The sequence below is a fragment of the Oreochromis aureus genome, linkage group 9, assembly GCF_013358895.1.
Source record: "Oreochromis aureus strain Israel breed Guangdong linkage group 9, ZZ_aureus, whole genome shotgun sequence".
In the NCBI taxonomy this organism is placed as follows: Eukaryota; Metazoa; Chordata; class Actinopteri; order Cichliformes; family Cichlidae; genus Oreochromis; species Oreochromis aureus.
In genome coordinates, this window is record NC_052950.1 from 31,413,847 (window position 1) to 31,436,101 (window position 22,255).

Below are 22,255 nucleotides of genomic sequence, written 5' to 3' on the forward strand. Positions count from 1 at the left end.
TCCGGTCAGCTTCAAGCTGGTGGGTAACAGACGTCTCCGAAAACAATGGAGCACTTTGGCAAATAAGTAATGTCTTGATAAACCGAGCAGATATTTGAAGTTGACACACATACATTCCCGTCTGAAAATATGTTAAAAGTTTATTTTGTGACCCAGAAAGAGTAATATTTCAAACTCTTTAGCTGAGTTCCTCCACCATTGCTGCGTTTGAAAATTATTTTTATATTATTATACAAATATTATGAATAATAATTTAATTAATAAAGTATTGAAAAGCGAAAGAAGAGTAATATTACAACTAAGTAGCTGCCGCCATTGTTGGAAGCTGGAATTGGGTGAGCCACGCTATGAATTCTGGGATAGGCTGGGTCACGAAGGATACAGCCGACCCATCCTTCAAATGTGGGGAAAAGAAGGACGCATTTGTTGGCTGCATTTGGAGCAAGCCTTCGAATTGGGACAGCCTTCATCTCCTGGCTGTGACGTATTCGGCCTTCAAATGCAGCCTCTGAAGGATGCAGGCCTCAAGTGGGACATAGCAATTGTTTGTTGCTAGGTCGTCTGTGTATCACCCTCTGCTTTCCTCCATGGTCTGCGCCTCAGGGTTTCGTGATCTGTGTTTCATGTCTATGACTTTAAGGTTTTGTATTGCTTTTTGTAGTTGCTCCCAGTTTAGCTTTTTTTAGTTTAGTTCGTGACTTTCTGCTTTTGTTTCTATTCTGCTCCTGCCGCCATTAAAGACACTTTCAACTCCTTTCGTCAGTGTCTGCATTTGGTCCCACATTCTCTCATCTCCATGCCGTCTGCCTTAGCAGACATGACACTGATGCTCTGTTATATTTGACTTATCTCACAGTGGCTTGAAAAAAACAAGAAAACAAAGTAAGGGTACCATTTTTGCCTGCATGTATAGTTACCTCACAGGACGATTCTGAGCCATGAAAATCCTGTCATCTTTGTCAAATTTAGAAAAACAACTTTTTCATCTTGTTTACAATGATTAAGGATATATTTTCATTTTCCACATTATCCTAGTTATATTTTGACTTACATTATCCCAACAGAATAAGGAACCTTTCTGAAGCCTTTCTTTAGTAAAACACTGAATGCTGATGTCAGCATTAACATCTGTGTGACAGGAATATGGGTGCAGCAAACTTCTTTACTTCCCTCTTCTTTCACTTTTTAAAAACACCAGATGCAGAAAGTTAAGAGAAAGTTAGTGATGGTGTTCTTGTAAGAAAAGTTTCTGTTCCTTAATCTTTACACTCTAACATGAACACTTCTCAAAACTCAGAAGCCAAAAATGCTAATATTGTTATGTAGCAGACAAAATGCATATAACAGACTCGACTTAAAATGTAATGCCTTCAAGATTCTGAATGTGCCTTGGTTACATGTCTACCTGCTATATTTGCATAAAGACAGAAACTAGCAGCATTGCGATGGGCCATGAGTTCAATGTAATGATGCGATGACCACAATGAGTATCATTCACAGCTGCAACCACAGCAGCAGAAAATGCCTTCTCGTTTCAGAGGAGCTCAAACCAGCGTCCCTCTGTGTCCAGGATGTGTACTTTCTTATCAATGAAAGAGTGGCCACTGGCCTGAGGAGGAACGCTGGTCACTTGAATGAGTGATGGAATGTTTCTCCCACAAAAAATGCAACATCCAGAACCTGACAAGTTTAATTTAAGTTAAATAACTGATTTACAAAATTTGTTCTCCATTAGTTCTCCAACAAATACACTGATAAAGTCATGCCGTGACCTCTGGATTCTGAAAACCTCACATTTCAGCAGTCTAAGCCAGGAAGAGCAATTGCCCAATTTTCCAATAAAAATCGTGTGATGAAAGTTGTCACTTTGCACAATTCCTCTTAAATCACTGTTTACTTGCATGCAGAGAGAGGAAGAGAAAACAGAAGATGACTAATCACTTCTGCTTTTAAGACCTTAAATATCCGTTTCCAAAACTCTCTAGATCTTCAAGCTCTCCAGAGAAGAAAGTAAATCAAACAAATAAAATTGTGTATTCACAATTTTTCAAGCTTTTTGAAAATGGTAAACTCTGGAAGCCTGTCTGTGCTGCTCTGCACAGTCTTGGTAGTTTTGGCCATGTCTGGATCAGAAGGTAAGACTGAACTTCATATAAACGCCATGTAAGGTTTTTCTGTCGGCTCTTCTCTGTTTAAAAATCTTTTGTTTTTTTGTTGTTCCAGCAAAGAATGATTTCCACATGTGCTGCACAACTGTCACCAATAAGGAGATCACGGAACCAATTTTGGGATACATTGTCCAGAGAGCAAACCCACCCTGTGTCAACGCAGTCATGTAATCTTTTGGCAAATTAAAAGCATCAACTGTAGCCCAGGAATGATTTATTACAAATTGTTAATTACTGAAAAATATGAAATCTTTTTTCACATTTTAAATTAATTGTTTAACTTCACCTCAACTTAATGTACTGGCTACATAAAGTTAGCCTAAAGATGTAGATGTGATAGTTTTTGTTGCTCTTCAGTTAAACTTAATACATAACTAGTTCATTTACTTATTGTTAATATTATATCAAATTAACTGATTAAAGTGTTACTACCAAGTTCATCGTTCATGTCTCGTTCCAGCTTTCAGACACAGTCCGGTCTTTTCTGCATCAATGCGAGAGCTCCCTGGGTTCGTGCCAAGATTGTTGCATTGGAGTGAGTTTTACATCACCTTCCACTGACTCACATGCTCACTTCGACTTTTCAATTTTGATCAGTCCTCATATACTTTTGTCTTTTGGTGATTTTCTCACAGGAAAGCAAGAGCTCAGCTTACGACTGCATCTGAGGTCTCCTCATAGAAGATGACTGATGGTGAAACCTTTTCAGGAATGCAGGAAAAAATAAATACACCAATACTCATAACATGGTCGAATGATGTTTAAGATAAGATAAGATAAGATGGCCTTTATTAGTCCCACAGGTGGGAAATTTGTTTTGTTACAGCAAAAGTGCAAAGTTATGTAGCAGAAATTAGAAAACACTGGAATGCAATAAAATACAATAAAATAAAATAAAATACTATATACAATAGAATAAAATAGAATAGAATAATATATACAATAGAATAAAATAGAAATACAAATACTATATACAACTGAGTAGGAAAATACAAAAACACAACTTCGTCAGAAGAAGAATTGCACGTATAGCAGTCTTATTGCACATGTGTGGGTTTGTGTGTTTGATCAGCTGCAAAAGTCTTTATTGTAGAGTCTGACAGCAGTGGGGAGGAAAGACCTGCGAAATCTCTCCGTCCCACACCGTGGGTGCCGCAGTCTCCCACTGAAGGAGCTGCTCAGTGCTGTCACAGTCTCATGCATGGGGTGGGAGATGTTGTCCAACAGGGATGACAGCTTAGCCACCATTCTCCTGTCACTCACCACCTCCACTGGGTCCAGAGGGCATCCTAGAACAGAGCTGGCCCTTCGGATCAGCCTGTTCAGTCTCTTCCTGTCCCCAGCAGAGATGCTGCCCCCCCAGCAGACCACACCATAAAAGATGGCTGAGGCCACCACTGTAAAAAACAGTTTCTACTATCTCTTATTATTTTCAATAAATTATCAGCCTTTATAAATGAAAATACTGATATTTCAGCAAGAGGTTAATTTGCGGCAGAGAACTCTGCTTGTAATATATGAGATCTATAGAAGTGTAATAAGATGAACCCTTACGCCCTCATTGGGCATTTTTGTACATTTTTTTCAACTTTAAAAAAATAAAATAAAATTGGTGATCAATTTGGGCAATAAAATTTCTTTTAAGTCAGTTTTTGGAACTCTAGTGTCTTTTACTCTTACTTGTCACCCATACTCTCTTGATGCATGCCCATAGTATTTATTACATGGAAAATAACTGGGTTTTTGTGAGTTTTTAAAAATAAGTAATTAATAAACCAGTTTAAAACTGTTTAAACTGGCATTTAAAAGGTTAAAATCCTGAAAATAATTTAATGTTTGATCATTTTGAAAAGGGCTCGAGACGATTAACTCATTTTAAAAAAAAGAAGCAGAAAAAATATTGTTGTATGAGGATTTTTATGGCAGATTTTGTGCATCAACATTTTTGTACATTAAAATGTCGAAAGGATGCAAAGGAGGAGGAGGGCACAAGAGCTCAGCACGTGATACTGACTGGAAGCAACACAGCTGCTGTTGACAAAGCAGCAGAGTCAGATATGAATGTGTATTAAATTCATCGTATAAATATACCAGATTTATCCACATACGCTAGTTTTCATCAGTTTTTGTACTTTCAGTAAGTTTACTTTTAGTTTATTTTTACTTTCTTAAGACACAGGAGAATCTGATTCATCATGATTGAGCATTTCATTAAAGTAATGTTTAAAAGACATTTCTCGTTTGTTCTTTCAGCTGCAGCCTCGCTGGTGTTTAACTGTCTGACAGTAAAGAAGATAAAAGATACGTGCAAACACAAACACATGAAAAGTATTTGCAGAAAAGCTTAAAGCTCTTGTTTGTCTGTTTTTTCGTTCCAGTCATCGCCAACATGGCGAAGATGTGAAGCTGCCTTTCTGCTACAGTATCTCCTTACATACATTTGCTCATATCGTGGGACTTCTTATAGAGAGTCTTTCTTTGACCATGTCTCACTGTGTTTTATTCTTGACGTTGCATTTGAACCTTGTATGACTTTATTTTAATTAATGTTAAAATGGATGGATGGCTAGACGGACCCCCTGAATTAATCATCTGAAATCTTTTTATTCCTTTATTCCACTGCTTTCAGGCATTTCTGTGCATCTAAATTTATATATAGATATCAAAACACACATATATGTACAGTTTGTTAATATCTTCATAATCTCCAATAATGTTACACCCCAGTGCTTTCATTTGAACCCCAAGTGTCATTGTCTTTGAAAAAGCACAGAGTATAATGCATCTATTTTGCAACAATAAATAATTACATAAGTGTTTCAGGACTTTCAAAAGGGTGCCCTGTTTTTCCCTTCGTCGTATCGTACAAATAGAGATAATATAATTATCTGAGGAACAATTGTCAATAAGCAGAGAAGTTATTAAAAAATTAATGCAAGACATGGAAGCAGCTGGTGTTGTTCCCAAATTAGGAAGAATATTTTAAAATTATTTCACAATTCTTCTTGCACTTCAGATTGTTACAAACTATCAGAATATAAAGAAAGTCAGAAAATGGACAACCTCAGCTTATAAAACTGCTATTTTTTTTAACCACAAACCACTGGATCAATTTCAAGGGTTTTGCACTTGATTTTTATTTAATCATAAAACACTGCAGAGATGCAAAGAAATAATCATTATAACAGTGTGCAAATACTATGTGTCCAAGCTATAGACGTCTCTGAAGCGACACTTTAAGAAACTCCTGCATAGCTGCGGGGTGCACAGTCCACATTTCACAGTGACAGCACAAAGACCCACACAGCTGGATTTGGATATTTAACATTCTTTCAGTAAAAATTAAACCCTGCATGAGTCCATGAATATCTGGCATTAATCAGATGAAAGCCTCTGCTGTAGCACCCTGTCATCCATTCATCCAAGAGACGTAACCAAGATACTGCCTCTATTAGATAATTATTAGATAATCATTTTTGAAAATAATCTTTAACATCTGATTAATTTCAGATTTTTAATGTCAGATTTTACACGGTCGGGTGTATCAGAGTTTAACTCAGAAAATTAAACTTTAACTCAAAACGTATTTTAAATAAATTTCAAACGAGCCATCATGATAAAGGGAATGTGTGCAGTTTTGGTGCTCCGTGAGTTCTGTGCTGAACAGCGTGGCTGACTCTTTGTATCTACTATTGCCTCCAAAGTCTGAGTCCACACAGGTAATGAGCCATTATGACCAATTCTGGAGTCCACTGCCAGCTCACGCTTTTTTGAGGTTATGTCAAAAGGTTTCTTGGAAATAAACACGGACTATTTGTTTAGGCAGTCTGTGTCAGTGGGCTCAGTCAGTGGTCAGGTTGTCTTATTACAATGAACACATGCAGTGTAGTTTATTTTGAGTTAATCCAGCCTTCTACCTGCAAGAAATCTTTAGTGCAGTATGTAATCTGCTTCTGAAAATAGCTCCCAGCAAGAAGAATTTCTTCTTTCAGCTCTAATCAGTGAAAAAAAGACAAAAAAAAAAACTTGGTTGGTCTGTTCATTGTCACCGCTCTGATGTCAGGTGTACATGATTGGAGGATTTGGGGTTGGGTTCTCTGCTCATTCATCACTGCGGATTTTAGTTAGATTTGTTTGTCCGTGGGAACTGTGGGAACCTTAAATTACATTTTGGATGTAAACATAAAGAAGAGCGTGAAGGGGTGTGAAGAAAAACAGATTTTAAACTTTGTTTTTTTAACTGGACTCTGGTGCCATCCTGTGGCTGCTATGAAACAAAAGTGAAGTAATGAAAATAAAACGTGTTCTCAGATCAAGTTTGTTCTCTGTGGCATGTTTTTTTTAATGGTTTCTACAGTGTGAGTCAATGAAAGGAGGATGTTGAAGCAGCTTCGCCTTTACATAACCTGCTAATTGGAGCCATACATTAACCCTGTGACAGTCCAGTTTTGTGGTGGTAAAAACTCTGAAAACATCTAAAGAATTTTTTAAGGCAGTCCTTCTACATAACCCTTTAACTCTGTGTGCTAATCCAGTCTTTCCCAAACTTCGGAATGTCTTAGGAATGTCTTTAATCCCAACTGAGTATGAATTCTGCTTGTGTGAAGTCTTCTAGGAGCTTGCTTGTCACTGATGTGCTTTATTCTCTTTTAAAACTTTACCGCTTTATATTTTGTTTGGAAAAACATATCTAAACATACACTGAAATGTGCATATCATATCAGGCAAAAACAGTCTTTACAATTCTAATGACCTTGAAAGTCAACATTTTTTATGACCATCTTATTTCTTCAACAAAGCCTGAAGTCTCATAGGCATCTTACTCACCATTTCTTTAAGCAGTCTTCAGGAATATTTCTCCAGAAAACTCTTCTTTGGATGTTGTTGCCTTTTCTTGCATCCTCTGTCAAGATGATCACACACTGCTTCAACATTTCAGAGGTCTGGGCTCTGGGGAGGCCAATCCATGACTGATAATATTCCAATATAATATAATATATTCCTTCCACCACCTGACAATGTTGAAGGCACCAGCGCTCCATCTGCACTATACAAATTCATAACAGATGAGTTTTGGTGAGAAGGTATTGTTTTTATTCCCACCTATGCTTCTATTGTTAATATCGCAAAAACAACAGGAGTTATGCAGGTTCACTATGACCAAAACTCCAGACTCACAGTAAAACATCATGCAAGTGTTACACCAGTGTCAAGTTCAGGAAAGTTTCTTCATGGTTTTTAGGCTGATTACAAATCAAACCTAAAGCTATGCCAGCTTCTAGCTTTGCTTGACAGTGTGTAGAACAAACCTGATGACACAAACTCCCAGAAAATGTAAGTCCAGCATCCAAAGTTTCAGTGCTGTGATCGAAAAACGAAGCTGACTTAGGCCAAACACAGCTGTGTGGTTAGTAAAGTAAACACAGCAGTTTTTTTTCTCTGGACAGTTTACTTCATACATTGATTTATTGTGAGCAACACTAGATGATAGCACAGTTATCATTACAGTTAACAGTCTCATTATTTTCCTTTCCTTGGTTGTAACATGTGATCACAATTATTGTCTGCATCACTGTTTCACAGAAAGCATTATCAAGATGTAGTGATAGCCAAACTAGCCAGCAGATGTCACTGTGGAGATGGGTTTCAGATGGTTTTGAAGCCTTGATACAGTTGTGGCACAAATGCTTCAAAGGTTTGAGTGTTTCACAAAGCTTCGATTTCCCCAGAACTAGTAATTCCACTCCAGCCTGGAAGCAGTCCCTTCTGGAAACAGTCACTTGCTGACACAATGATCTGCCAACAACAGAGGGAAAGTTTCATCCTTCAAAGCAGCTGTCAATTACAGCATGAGCCACAGGTGAGTTAGTTAACCAAGAGTTGCCAGGTGTGCCTCATCAGGAGGGCGGGCAGGAAAGGAAAGGAGTCGCCTTCTGAAAGAAGTAAATTAAACAAACACATGGAAAGTTTAGAGAGAGAGCGAGTCAAAGAAAGAAAAAGATGCCAGCAAAAGAGGACTGGGAATCTCTGCACATCACACTGAGATATGTCAAATTTTCAGAGACATGCTATTCTCTGTCTCTAACACTGAATTATCGCTGCATTTTCATGGATTCAGGTAAAAAAGAAATGGGAACATACAGTATAATTAGTAACCTAGTAACCATGAGCCTGAAGATACAATTTAGAAATGGTTCTTTGTGTACTCATCCTTTGAGTTAGATGCCTTTTTATACTTCAGTCAGTCATAGATCAGGCACAGGGAGTGGACTGAAAATAAGTGAAAAAGCAGCCAGTGTCCATCTCCAGCTGGTGCAGAGAGCAACATATCACACATATTCCTGCTGTACTTCACTGCTTTCAGTGAAATTCAGAGGCCACTTTAAAATCCTGTTATTATCATCAAAGCTCTGCATCTGGGGTGGGGAACTCCAGGCCTCAAGGGCCAGTGTCCTGCACGTTTTGGAGCTGTCCCTGATCCAACACAGCTGATTACATTACCTCATTAACCTGTCTTGAAGTTTTCCAGAGGCCTGGTAATGAACTACTCATTTGATTCAGGTGTGTTGACCCAGGGTGCGATCTAAAACCTGCAGGACACCGCCCCTCAAGCCTGGAGTTCCCGGGGTGGGATGTAAGCAGGGACTGCTTACATCAGGGGTCCCCAATCCCAGTCCACGAGGGCCGTGTCCCTGCAGGTTTTAAATCTCACCCTGGGTCAACACACCTGAATCACATGATTACTTCATTACCAGGCCTCTGGAGAACTTCAAGACATGTTGAGGAAGTAATTTATCCATTTAAATCAGCTGTGATGGATCAAGGACACATCTAAAACCTGCAGGGACACCGGCCCTCGTGGACTGGGATTGGGGACCCCTGGCTTACATGGACAGGACCCTGCTTATATCAGACCTTCTGAGCGAGCCTCTCTCATCTTCTAACTATGGTCTCCCAACTGTTCCTCACTCTGACTTTAAACCAGAGGCAATCCTATTTTTGAGGTTGCTGAGCGAAATCACTTGAACAACCTATCAAACCTCAGGCAGGCTGATGTTTGATAGGTTAGCTTTCCCTTAATCTTCTCCCCTTTATTTAGGGCCATAGATTGCATCTATTTGCATGTATCGAAGTGTGTTTGTTAAAATGATTATGTGTCTGTAACTTATCTTTAATGTGTGGCTTAAAAACCTCGTGAAAGCCTGGAAAAATGTTGCTCAAGACCACTTTAGCAAAATTACAAGAAAGTTTGACTTTTTCGAAGTAAAATATAAAGAAAAGAGGACTGACTCATAATCTTTTTGCACAGTACAATATAAAACCCAACAATTACTATTTGACCACTGTCAGGACATGAGTCTGAGACCTCTGCGTTAACCACCTTTAATGCAATCTACATGACTCGTTCTGTACTGTCGAGGGGACATCCTGCCTTTTCTATTGATGACAGGTTTGTGGGGCTAAGTTAACAGAGCTAACATTGATTTAGTAGGATTTCAGAAATGCACAGTTACTTTTATTCCTCTGTAGTGGGCAGCAGGACTTACACATTTTCAGATTTTGAGCCGTACTTCAGGAAGCAGGAGGCAGGATGAGGCAGGAGGGATTTTACTTCAAACCGTGGAAGGGGAGTCAGTCTTATTGCTGTCGGGGGATGAGGTGGAGGAAGGCCAGACATCAGAGCAGGAAGTTGAAAGCTCAGAGGAAGACATATCAGCTTTTGAGGAACCACACAAACACACACAGACACACACACAGACACACACACAAAGCTGCCAATGAAAGCTGATTCCAGGCTGGTGTCCTGTATTGCGGTCAAAACCAAATCCCAGAGATTCAGAGCCCAAACTTACGTAATGCTTCTTATCCAAGATGGACTTTGGGCATCGTCACTTTGCCCGTACTCAGGCTCCTCAAAGCCGGCATGTCCTCCTTTGAACTTTCACCTTCTTGCTCTCCTGTCTGGCCCCTCCTCCTCCTCATCTCTCGACAGCTCGAGTTTTGACTTCCAGGGCCGTTGCTAGCCATTTGGGTGCCCTAAGCACAAATGCTTTATGGTGCCCCCCCCCCCCCGCCACTTAAAAAAAAAAAAAAAAAACATTAATACTTTTGAATTTCTCAGTGGAATTTGTTTAATTAAATAACAACAAACATGACAGTTAAACAAATAAATAAGGTTAAAGGAGGTTAAAAATACTGTTACAAATAAATACTCAGGCCCCTTTGGAAAATTAAAATCAGAGCTGACATTAAAAGGACCTCTCCGCACAATTTCAACACGATCAGCATCTACAATGTGAGCTGGCCAAAGAGCAGGATCGGTTGAAGGGGCACACATGTCTCCACAGTGTCACTTTCTGATAGTCTCTCAGTGACAGGACTCTCAGTGGTACTTGTGTATGGAACTGTACCTGAACTGGTGGTTGATGGTTCTTGTTCTTCTTGGCTAGGGATTGTTGCAGGGTCTACAATGGCTGGTGGTTGATGTCCAGGGATGGCACTACTACTGGATGGTTCATCCTGTCCTTGAGATCCTCCTTGAACATATTTAAGCATTGACCCTGCATACAAGAGAAAATATTCAGGATTTTACAGAAATACAATTTTGAATCTACAGTAGGCCTCTCGAAAAAATTGCATTATAAGACTAATAAATTAAGTAAGTCACTGGTACATTTAAAAATTACTAACTATATTTTACATGTATAGATTTTCATAATGGCAAATGGCAATATAAACATGCTGTACATAATTTGATATAAATGCGCAAAGTAGGAAATCTATATTACTGGAAGATATAGGTTTCATATTACACTGTAATATGAAACCTATATCTTATGTTATGCCGCATAAATAAGATATGCGTCTTTATAGATATCCTGAAATGCAGCAACATACAAAGTAATCTTGTCTAATCTGATAATAATACTTGACTGCATCACTGACCTATCCCAAAGTTAAGGTTAATCAGTAGCATGCATGACGTTAGCCAGCTAGCAACCTGAGGAGGGAAATGCTAGTCTCACGATTGCTAACGTTATCTGAAAACCGTCAATTGAGTGACCATGATGAGTTGCTTTTAGTAGTCCATTCTATATTCATATCCACAACGTAAACAAACTACCCAACATCAATCATTTGCAACATTTGTTAACACAGTATGAACACTGCTAACAGGAGCTATCACAGAGTTGACGGACATGAGCGTGCAAGCAAGGGCTACAATAATGAACTTTTTATTGTTATTATTTAAACATTGCCTTACCGGCAAGCGACGCCTGAGTTTCATCACGCTTCCTCTTCTTCTTTCTTTTCTCCGCTCCCGACTCCTGTTGCCGTTTCGAGGCCATGTTCAAACAGGTGTTTACCAATACCGAATTGAGGCATTATAGAACAGACCACTGGGAGTGGGGGGCACCAGGAGGAGACTGGAGACAGGGCACAAAGCAGATTCACCCCTTTTCTCGGGAAAATTGTTTTATGTTGCTTTTGTATTGTTTAACCATATTAATGCATATGATATTTATAGTATTAATATGGTTTACTTTTTTTTTTTTTTACGACCCTGATTTTTTTGGTGCCCTACCGGCCATTTGGTGCCCTACGCAGTGTGCGTTATGTGCGTTTGCGGAGCTACGGCGCTGTTGACTTCACTTCCAAATTCTGAGTAAAATCCTTTCTGTCTCACTCAGCCATCAAATCACTTTTATGACAGATGTGCTCACTTCATGGGGCAGAAGATAATAAATAAATAACAAATTTGAAAAAGAAGTGGTCCAGCAAGTTTCTTTGGAAAACAAAATCTGAATATAAAAACATTTTTTTTCTGTGTCTCAGGACAATAAAAGATCTTTTCCCTGACGCCATGCTGACTAGCATCTTTTCCCCTTTTTTGTACTTGTTAACATTTAATAATACAGTATTTTAATTCAATGTATTTTTCTTTTTTTTTAAATTTACAAATAACATCTTGCACCTGAAGTACCTTCAGTGACCACCAGGAGACGGCAGCTCACATAATCACTAGTTTAAACAATTGCTCAAATTATTCCTCAGCAACTATTCGGCTTGTAGAGTTATTGTTTGCATAATTTCTTTCGGAAAGATTGTTTAGTATTAATTCTTAAATTATTTTTCTTCCCAAATGCTGTTTAGATTCTTCTATCCCTTGTATATCTTTGGGTTTTATATTGTCAATTGAACTTCCAATAGTTACCAGCATCACTGTCTCTCTGTGCTCATGTTGGCAACTTGAGCTCCAAGATGGATGCTTTTTGATTTAAACCCTTTAAACATTTCTTATTTCCTTTAAAAGCTAATTTTAAAAAAATTTTTTAGAGCTGAAGAATTAGGAAATCTTAAGTTTAACTGTACTCATGTCCTAGTTTGTGTATTTGTCTGTATTTGTATCACCACATAACTGATTCGAGGTTCACCTCTTCAGCTTGACTGCAGGTAAGATGAGAGGAACGGTGACTGGAGGATGAAAAGAGGGCGGGCAGCACAGATGGAAAAGCAGATGGGAGTTTCTCAGGGGAACAAAAGAAAATATCATGTGAAGCGAAGGGGCTCCTTTTATCCTTGTATCTTAAATTAAGTTTTAGCCCTGTAGAGTGAGCACATTCCCCCTGCTTTCACCCAGCAGTCCCCAAACAGCTGTTTAAAGGTTCAGGTTGAGACTTTGGTGAGGATAAAGTTAGGCAGGGCACGGCTGCATAGTAACTGCAGAGCATATCAGTGAGGGTCCTCACATGAGAGGATGTGTGATATCTCACATGACATGACATGGGTTCAGAGACTGAGCTGAGCTGTAATAATTTTTGGTAATTAAAATTTATTTGATGACTTGGTACAAAATCAGGAATAAAAAAGAATATTGTGCTTTTACTCTATTTCATTTGTTGCTAAGATGTTTTATCTTCCATTCCTTCTTGCACAAAGATGCAGAAACCGATGATGGTTCTGGGCGATGCCCTTCAACAGCCATGCAAAAGCTCACATCCTGGTACGTCCTCCACACTCTTGAGACTGTGCCATCCTGGACGAGCTGGACTGTCTGTGCAATGTCAATGAGCTGCAGCTACCGTCTCCTGTTACTAATACTAACAACAGTAGCAAAAAAGGAAAACTAGAGACGTATCAGTCTGGAGGGATAAGGAGAGAGCAATAGTCTGTGGTCACTGCCTCCTAAATGATTTTCTTTTTGGGGGTTTGGCTGTTGTCCTGTTGCATCTGTTGTTACTTTCACTTTCACCAATGCAGCGGAATTGGCTTTGCAGTGGTTTATGTTTCCTAAGTGAACAGACTGAGTGAACAGACTGATATTAAACCCTGAGGTTTAACTGACTTTGGTTATGCCATAATAGTTGAGTGTTCCTTTATTTATTTATTTTTGGAGCAGTATTTTTTTAAGGCTTTGCATGAGACGTCTGAACCTGCCAGTCACATTTCCCAGTTATCAGTTTCGCTTTCTTTGACTCTGTCCGGCTCATAGTTGCGTAATTCCATTCTGCTCTAATGCGTCACAATCTAAAGTAAATACAGGAAAAGTAAAGAGCGGCAACAATAACACAGGTTGATTTTTCTCTGTTAACTAGTGAAGCAATACGCCCTCACTGACCTCTGACCTCTGACCCCACAGGTCTGATGTGAACTGATGCCTTTATCTGTGCCTGCTGGAAACATAAACATAAGATGAGAACTGAGAAAATATCTGCAAACATGGAAGAAAAAACATTTAAAAGGATTCAGTTTGTGTGATTGAACAAACAGAGCTTCATGTTCATGATAAAAAAGCTTTTATGGATGAAACATATGGAATCACAGGTTTACAGTTGTGATCAAACGCTTACAAATTTAACAACGATGGATCTTTCTCTACATTTTACAATCAGCCAGCGATATACTCTCCACTGTATAAAAAATAAAGAGAAATAATACAAAACAGTCTATGTACAAGGCAAGCATGGTTTTTGGCTTTAATTCATATCAAATCCATTTTATTTGTATAGTGCCAAATCCCAACAGTCACCTCAAGGCGCTGATAAAACTCTGTTACGGTGAGTTCGTTTGGATGAGAACATTCTGTCTGAAAAAAACTGAACACTGATCACCCTCTGTCTTCTAATTTTAGTTCAGATTGAATGCTATCACGTTCACTCCCTGCTGACGTGATAAGGAAAAGTAAATGAAGTTACTGAGTACACTGAAAAACCAATACATTTTAATAGGTGTGGTAGGCCTTATTAAATTAAATGTAAAACAATAATAACACATGATAGACTTTCAGGAAAAAAATGAACTCCGAGAGGATCATAGTGAAAGTACTGACGATAACGTGCTGTTCAGACAGCCTTCTTTGTTGAGCCCTGAATTTGGTACCAATTTAAACACAGTGTTATCAAATGCATTCAAAACGACAATGAAGAGTCACAAGAGCCACAGTTACCCAGGAAACACCAATGTTATCTTGCCAGTCAAAACAGAGGGGTGTACTGCGAAGTGAAATTACAGTAATAGGTTAGAAGGCTGCAGTATGTTGAGCTTAAATTCTGGAGTATCGTGAAGGTGGATCTCTGTTTACATAGCTACATCACTGTGGTAACTTACCCTGCTCCTAACACTAATACTAACACCTTCTTATGGTAAAATGGTAAATGGCCTGTATTTGTATAGCGCTTTACTAGTCCCTAAGGACCCCAAAGCGCTTTACACTATATTCAGTCATTCACCCATTCACACACACATTCACACACTGGCAATGGCAAGCTACATTGTAGCCACAGCTGCCCTGGGGCGCACTGACAGAGGCGAGGCTGCCGGACACTGGCGCCACCGGGCCCTCTGACCACCACCAGTGGTCAGAGGGCCACTGGTGGTGTTAGTACCTGATCGAACCTCCTGTGCTTTCTTTTAAGGGTTAGGTCCATATTAACATGATAGCATCACTCCAGTTTTTTGGGCTGCAGATCGACTAACAACTTCCTGTTCCACCACATCCCAAAGGTTCTCTACTGGATTGAGATCTGGTGACTGTGGAGCCGATTTGAGTACAGTGACCTCATTGTCAGGTTCAAGAATCCAGTTTGAGATGATCTGAGCTTTGTGTTATCCTGCTGGAAGCAGCGATCAGTAAATGGGTACACTGTGGTCATGAAGGGATTGCTCACCAGCCTGAACCGATCTGAGAAAGGATGGATCCATCCTTTCATGTTTATACCAAATTCTGTCTCTACCATCCAAATGTGGCAGCAGAAATCGAGACTCATCAGATCAGGCAACATTTTTCCAATCTTCTGTTGTCCACGTTTGGTGAACCCGTGAGAAATATAGCCTCAGTTTCCTGTTCTTAGCTGACAGGAGTGCCATCAGGTGTGGTCTTCTTCTGCTGCAGTAGCCCATCTGCACCAAAAACAGACAGATGTTGACATTGTTTCCACATACAGTAGTGGTCTCTGCTTCCCCATGTCAGCAAAATCAGCTCAGTGTCTGAATCAATTAGCTCAGTGGGGCTCCAAAGTGAGAGGTCGGGGATTTGAGTTGGCGTTATTTGGTTTTATTTTATTTTTTTTTTAGTTTTGTTTTCATTAAAAAAAAAACATAAATTGATTTTTAAACACAAACTTTCCCTTGCATATCTCCTGACTCCTTTCTTGGACAATGAGTCTTAACTCACAATAACAATGAGCTGAACAGCCTGTGAGATGACCGAACTGAAAAGCAGAAATAAATATGCTTACCTACAAGCATATTTGCAACATAATATGCAACATCTACTACATCACAGTAGCAACCAACAGAGCTGAAAAATGAAGCCAACGTTCATGTGCCAAAAATTGGAGGTCCTCTAATGGCCAAAATCCCTTTAGCCAACCATGTGAAAATGCCCAACTTCACCTTACATATAAGCATGTTTACAGCCTGATATGAACAACACCTTTGGTCTCCATAATAAATTTCTTCCTTCATATCAACTGTACAACTGTAGATAACTCAGCCATGTAAATATAGGTACAGCTTTTTTATTATGAGTGTGGACTGTGAGGTGCACACACTGCAGAATTTCCTATCCATCCATACCTGCTGGTCAGGAGGTATGGATGAACCGTATTAACAAAGCATCCTCTGCATATCAGTTAGAAAAAAATAAAATAATGTACAGTCTGTAAAGCATTAGGCGACATTATGCTGTGCTCTCTCTGTGTAGCTTATATAAAAGGAAGAACTAGATCAGCCCTATATAATTAAACATAAAATATGAATATTTCTGTATACATCTACCTTCAGGTATATAAATCTGTATGGCTAATTTCTCCAATATGGATTTAGTATTTTTATGTAAGATTTAATTTGTGCATTAACTATTTGAAAACAATTTTTTTAAAAGTCAGTTAGTCATTCTTGGATATGGAGAATAATTATAAAAATCAATTTGTTGTCCTGGAAACATTATAGGAGGCACTGTTTCATCTGTGCACGTTATGTGTTTAAAAATGTCAAAGATCATTGTGAAATCTCACAGTGATGTGAAAAAAACACCCAGCACGCCCCTGCGGGCGGTTTATCCTTCAAGCTCGGGTCCTCTACCAGAGGCCTGGGAGCTTGAGGGTCCTGCGCAGTATCTTAGCTGTTCCCAGGACTGCGCTCTTCTGGACAGAGATCTCCGATGTTGTTCCCGGGATCTGCTGGAGCCACTCGCCTAGCTTGGGAGTCACCGCACCTAGTGCTCCGATTACCACGGGGACCACCGTTACCTTCACCCTCCACATCCTCTCGAGCTCTTCTCTGAGCCCTTGGTATTTCTCCAGCTTCTCGTGTTCCTTCTTCCTGATATTGCTGTCATTCGGAACCGCTACATCGATCACTACGGCCGTCTTCTTCTGTTTGTCTACCACCACTATGTCCGGTTGGTTAGCCACCACCATTTTGTCCGTCTGCATCTGGAAGTCCCACAGGATCTTAGCTCGGTCATTCTCCATCACCCTTGGGGGCATCTCCCATTTTGACCTCGGGACTTCCAGGTTATACTCGCACAGATGTTCCTGTACACTATGCCGCCACTTGGTTATGGCGTTCCATGTATGCCTTGCCTGCTAGCATCTTGCACCCTGCTGTTATGTGCTGGATTGTCTCTGGGGCATCTTTACACAGCCTGCACCTGGGGTCTTGCCTGGTGTGATAGCCGATAGTCATATCGGCTAAGATGAAATATATATATATATATATATATATATATATATATATATATATATATCTCCAGGAGGCTTCACGGCCCAATAAGAAGTCTTTCACCTCAAAACCGTTTGCAAGCCACAAGTTCAGTCCCTGCAGCATCAGGCAATATGTCTATAAAAGCGACGTTAAGTATAATTCCTCCACACTGACCGAACACAAGCATCAGTTCTCAAAGTCTTTAACAAAACGAGCTATTTGTGTCGCAGATCAGAGCCCGGTGATCTCAGTCTGCAGGATGGACTGGACTCGGGAGTTTCTAGAACACTGGGTCGAGCTTTCTGTACCATTTTGGTTCACGCTGTGGAGCCTGAAGTCCTGTCCCACGCAGCGCTTTACAGAAAAACACTTCCATGTCCTCCTCAGCTCACTCTGAACCTTTATGTGCAAAAAAGAAGAAGTAGAATTATATTAAATATATTATATATTAAAAAATCATATAAATTATGTTACAAAAAACGCATGCATAGCCTCACCTCACTGTTGAGGAAACAGTAGAGAACAGCTACAATTAGACCCTAAACGGAAACAAATACCAACATAACAGATCAGTGCAAACGTGTTGGAAAAAAGGCTATATTAATACTGAAGCATGCTGCCTTTAAGGGTCACCACCTATCCCGAGCATCCTCATCTGCCACACCAACCCACTGCATGTCCTCATTCACTACATTCATGAATCTCCTCCATTGGCTTCCTCTTTTCTTTCTGCCGGTGCGTTTAGAGGCAGTGAGAGAGAAAGGAATGACTGGTTCGTTGGGACAGCACAAGAAATGAGTACATCAGAGTGACAGCTCAGGTTGAGTGTTTGGGGACAAAGTTAGAGAGGCAAGGCTGAGGTTTGATGGTGGATATGTTGGACAGAAGCTGCCCGACAGGAGGAAAAGAGAAAGACCGCCGAGACGAGTCAAGGATGTGGGGAAAGAATGGAGACTGTCTGCAGACTCAGAGCCAGACATTAAACTAGGACACAGTCAATGAGCTAAAAAAGAACATGCAATGTTTATTGTGTGGATGCTTTAAGGCATCCACACTATTGAGTTCCTGTTTCTCTTTATTCTTTATTATTGTGTGGATGCCCTCAAGGGCTTCCACACTATTGAGTTCCTGTTTCTCTTTATTGTGTGGATGCCCTAAAAGGGCTTCCACACTATTGAGTTCCTGTTTTAAACTTTATTCTTCAAGTTGCTGCCCCGTTTTTCGGCACTTAACTACTCCCTCAGTTTTCAGCCGATTTTCTCCGTTCAAACTCTAAACTGTTCTGCTATTTCTGCTAATTCCGGCTATATCTTTTGGTGTTTATTACTATTATACTTTTTAAAATATTACACTTTTTTCCTTTAATTTGTCCCATTGAAATGAATGGGAAACTTCCACAATTCTGCTAAAACTTGCTTGTCTTTGAAACTTAACTACGTCCTCATGCTTTCACCTAGAAACTCCATTCAAACTTTAAAATGTTCTCAGATTATTGGGCTATTCCTGTCTGATTCAGCTTTTTCAGATCTTCTACCGTTTTAATCTTATCTCTCTTTAAGTTTTCAGTTGCAAAATTGTGATTTTCAGAAAATACATGCGTTGCTATGGTTGCTATGCAATTAAGTCAGAGTGAGTGCTGGTCCGTTCTGAATTTTCTCTTCATGTCTAAACAACTTCTTGCTACTCGCTCAATTTCCACTCAACCCCACAAATTATACATCAAAACGTAGGTATTTTTGCTGGCTTTCAGACAATGTCACTATCTTTATTGTGAGATTTACCGTTTTCTCGCAATTTGCCTCGGAGTGACACAAGGTCTGACAACTCCCCATTCAAAGTCTATGGGGAGGTTTTGAAATTCAGAGCTGAAATTCTGTAACGGGAGGCATTTTCAAATCGCCATATCTCTTTAACAAAGCAAAGTTAGGACATGAGGCTTGTGCCAATATATCTTCAGACACTGCTGACACTCACAGTGGAAGCAGTTTTTACAATTATCTTACCGTTGAGCAATGAATTACGTTTGTTTGAGGGGTGGAAATCGGTCCTCCTCTCAGTTTTCAAACTCCGAAAATGAAGCCGTTTCTTCTCTCGTCATATCTCCGCGACGGAGTTACAAAGAGCAATGAAAATCGCAGTCAACGTACACCAAAGTCCGCTGATTCACCCAGTACAAGAATTATGGTGCTAGCCCACCTAGTTTTTGAGTTACATGACGTTTTGTAACTCCAAAAAACGGCGTTTTTTGCCTCTCACTGCGATCTAATTGTGACTGGTCATCAATCTGTTTTTCAGGCACCCACCCCCTGTCCAGGTGGCGCAATCAGTAATGACACGGCTCTGCAGCTCAAAGGTCGTGGGTTCAATCCCACCTTGGATCACATGTTTTTTTTTTCACTACAAATTTATACACTATCACAGACCTGTAATTTATATTGCTAATTTATTACAATTCTGCAAAGTTTTATGATTTTAGCAGCTTTTCTAATATGGACCTCAGATTCTTGTTAACGCTCCATGGCAGAAACAAGTACACAGCCTGATGAAGCAGACAGAGGCAGTACCTCTGATTGGTGAATTTGAGCAGAACCAGGTTGTTCTTTCATTTCATTTCTTTATTTATTTCACACATGGTTCAACAGTCTTTCTTTTTCTACATACAGAACCTTGTGCCTCTTTTCAGCAGAAATTCTGCTCATTCACCTCTTTTCAGCGCAACGTTCTGCTTCTTTCCCTCTTTTCTGTAGAAATTCTACTGAGTCACCTCTTTTCTGCAAAATTTTCAGCCTTTTCACCTCTTCACAGCACAATTCTCAGCCGCTTCTGCTCATTTCACCATAATTGTCAGTCTCTCCATCTCTTTCCTTGTGAGAGTGAGTTTGGCACAGTGAGCTGTATTGTGGCCTTGCGACCAGAAGGGCCAGGTTCAAATCCCGGTCATGGCAAAACCTGTTTTCAGTTTTCTCTTTTGTTCTGCCTCTTTTCTGCAGAAATTCTGCTGATTTACCTCTTTTCTGCAAAATTTTCAGCCTTTTCACCTCTTCTCAGCACAATTCTCAGCAGCTTCTGCTCATTTTAGCAGAATTGTCGGTCTCTCCTCCTCTTTTTTGAGAGAATGAGTTTAGCTCAGTGAGATGAGCATCCGTTCTCAGACTGGGAGGCCGGGGTTCAAATCCTGCTCATGGCAACATTTCTTTCAGTTAACAGTTAAAGTTTTTTAACTCAATTTCATCTTTTTCAGCTTTTCAGCAGAATATTCAGAGTTTTCACTTCTTTTCAGCCCAAATTCTGCTTATTCACTTCTGCAAAATTCTCAGCCTTTTCACCTCTTATCAGCACAAATCTCAGCTTTTTTCAGAAAAAAACTCTTTTGAGCAGAAATTCTGCTGATTCATCTCTTTTCAGCGCAACTTTTTGCTTCTTTACCTCTTTTCAGCAGAAATTCTGCTGATTCACCTCTTTTCTGCAAAATTTTCAACCATTTCACCTCTTATCAGCGCAATTCTCAGCAGTTTCTGCTCATTTCACCATAATTATCAGTCTCTCCATCTCTTACCTTGTGAGAGTGAATTTGGCATAGTGAGATGAGTAGCCACCTTGCGCCCAGGAGGTCCAGGTTTGAATCCTTCTCAGGGTGACATTTTTTTTCCACCACCATACAACTTTTTGCAACTTTTCATCTTTTTCAGCTTTTCAGCAGACAGCTTCAGCGTTAAGGCATCCACACAGCATTTTCGCAGGAAATGCAAATTTTTCTAGTTGTGTGGATGCTGGTTGACTGAATTTGATCCTGTGTGTCTCTCTGTGCTTGTGTGTTTCCATATGTGTCCATATTTGTGATTGTGGGACTTTTTTCAGCTGTTCATTTTGCTTTTCCAATTTTTCTATTTAACTTATTACTATTGTGCTAAGTCATAGGATTTCTGCTGCTTTTCAGTATTTGTGCTAAATACAGCATTTCTGCTAAATCATACTATTTCTGCTATTTTACAAGATTTGTGCTAAATACAGCATTTGTGCTAAATCATACTATTTCTGCTATTTTACAAGATTTGTACTTAATATAATATTTCTGCTTAATTATAGTATTTCTGCCATTTTATAGTATTTGTGCTAAAACATAATATTTCTACTAAATGCAGTATTTCTGGGTAATCATTGTATTTCTATATATTTCTGCCACGTCCCCAGGGAGTCAGTCCTCTGTAAGGACTGCAATATTCAAATTTACATATCAGGACCTGGACGGCTTCCCAGCCAGCCAATCATATCTTAGGCCTTGCACATTCAAATTTGCATATTGGGGCAATCATGGCTTCTAAGACAACCAATCATCTATGTCATATATCTATGATATTTCATATTTTTATTTTAAATGGTCAACATTTCAAGATTCTCCCATGTCTTCTGAACACAACGGTCTAAGAATGACCGTTTTAGCCCCTACAGTTAGGAATTTATGGCTGTTTGTTTGAGGGGAGTCCTCACTATGAGAAATAGACTGCAAAAATCCTGTCTCTCTCTGTGCTGTAAAAGCCTGCACTTGGTGCACCAGTTTTGGCAGGAAAAAGCACACAGCCCCTCTGATTGGTGGATTCAAATTGAGAATCTCACAGCTGTTTGACTGACCTAGAAACATGCTGTTAACAGCCCCTGTTCACTTGCTGATGCTATGTGTGTGTGTGCGCGCGCGTGTGTGACCCTGAGTGTGGGTGTGAGTGTTTGAGTGTGTGTGTGTGTGTGTGTGTGTGTGTGTGTGTGTGAGAGAGAGAGAGAGAGAGACACACACAAAGCCCTTTTTAGGGCAGCATCTCATTGTTGGATAAAAATATAATATATTCAGACTGGTTGACTGGCATAGACCCTGTGTGTGTGTC

General features: G+C 39.7%; 2 long non-coding RNA genes across 2 annotated transcripts; both read right to left on the reverse strand.

Moving 5' to 3' along the window:
- Positions 1-7,318: 7,318 nt before the first annotated feature.
- Positions 7,319-10,234, reverse strand: LOC120442005. Its single transcript, XR_005614453.1, has 3 exons — positions 10,022-10,234; positions 9,716-9,885; positions 7,319-8,101 (listed from the first exon to the last, which is right to left on the reverse strand). It is a non-coding gene; the product is annotated as an uncharacterized LOC120442005 (long non-coding RNA).
- A 5,189-nt stretch (positions 10,235-15,423) lies between these two features.
- Positions 15,424-17,927, reverse strand: LOC120441949. The gene is made up of 3 exons (XR_005614409.1): positions 17,876-17,927; positions 17,687-17,777; positions 15,424-15,569 (listed from the first exon to the last, which is right to left on the reverse strand). It is a non-coding gene; the product is annotated as an uncharacterized LOC120441949 (long non-coding RNA).
- Between the last annotated feature and the right edge of the window lie 4,328 nt (positions 17,928-22,255).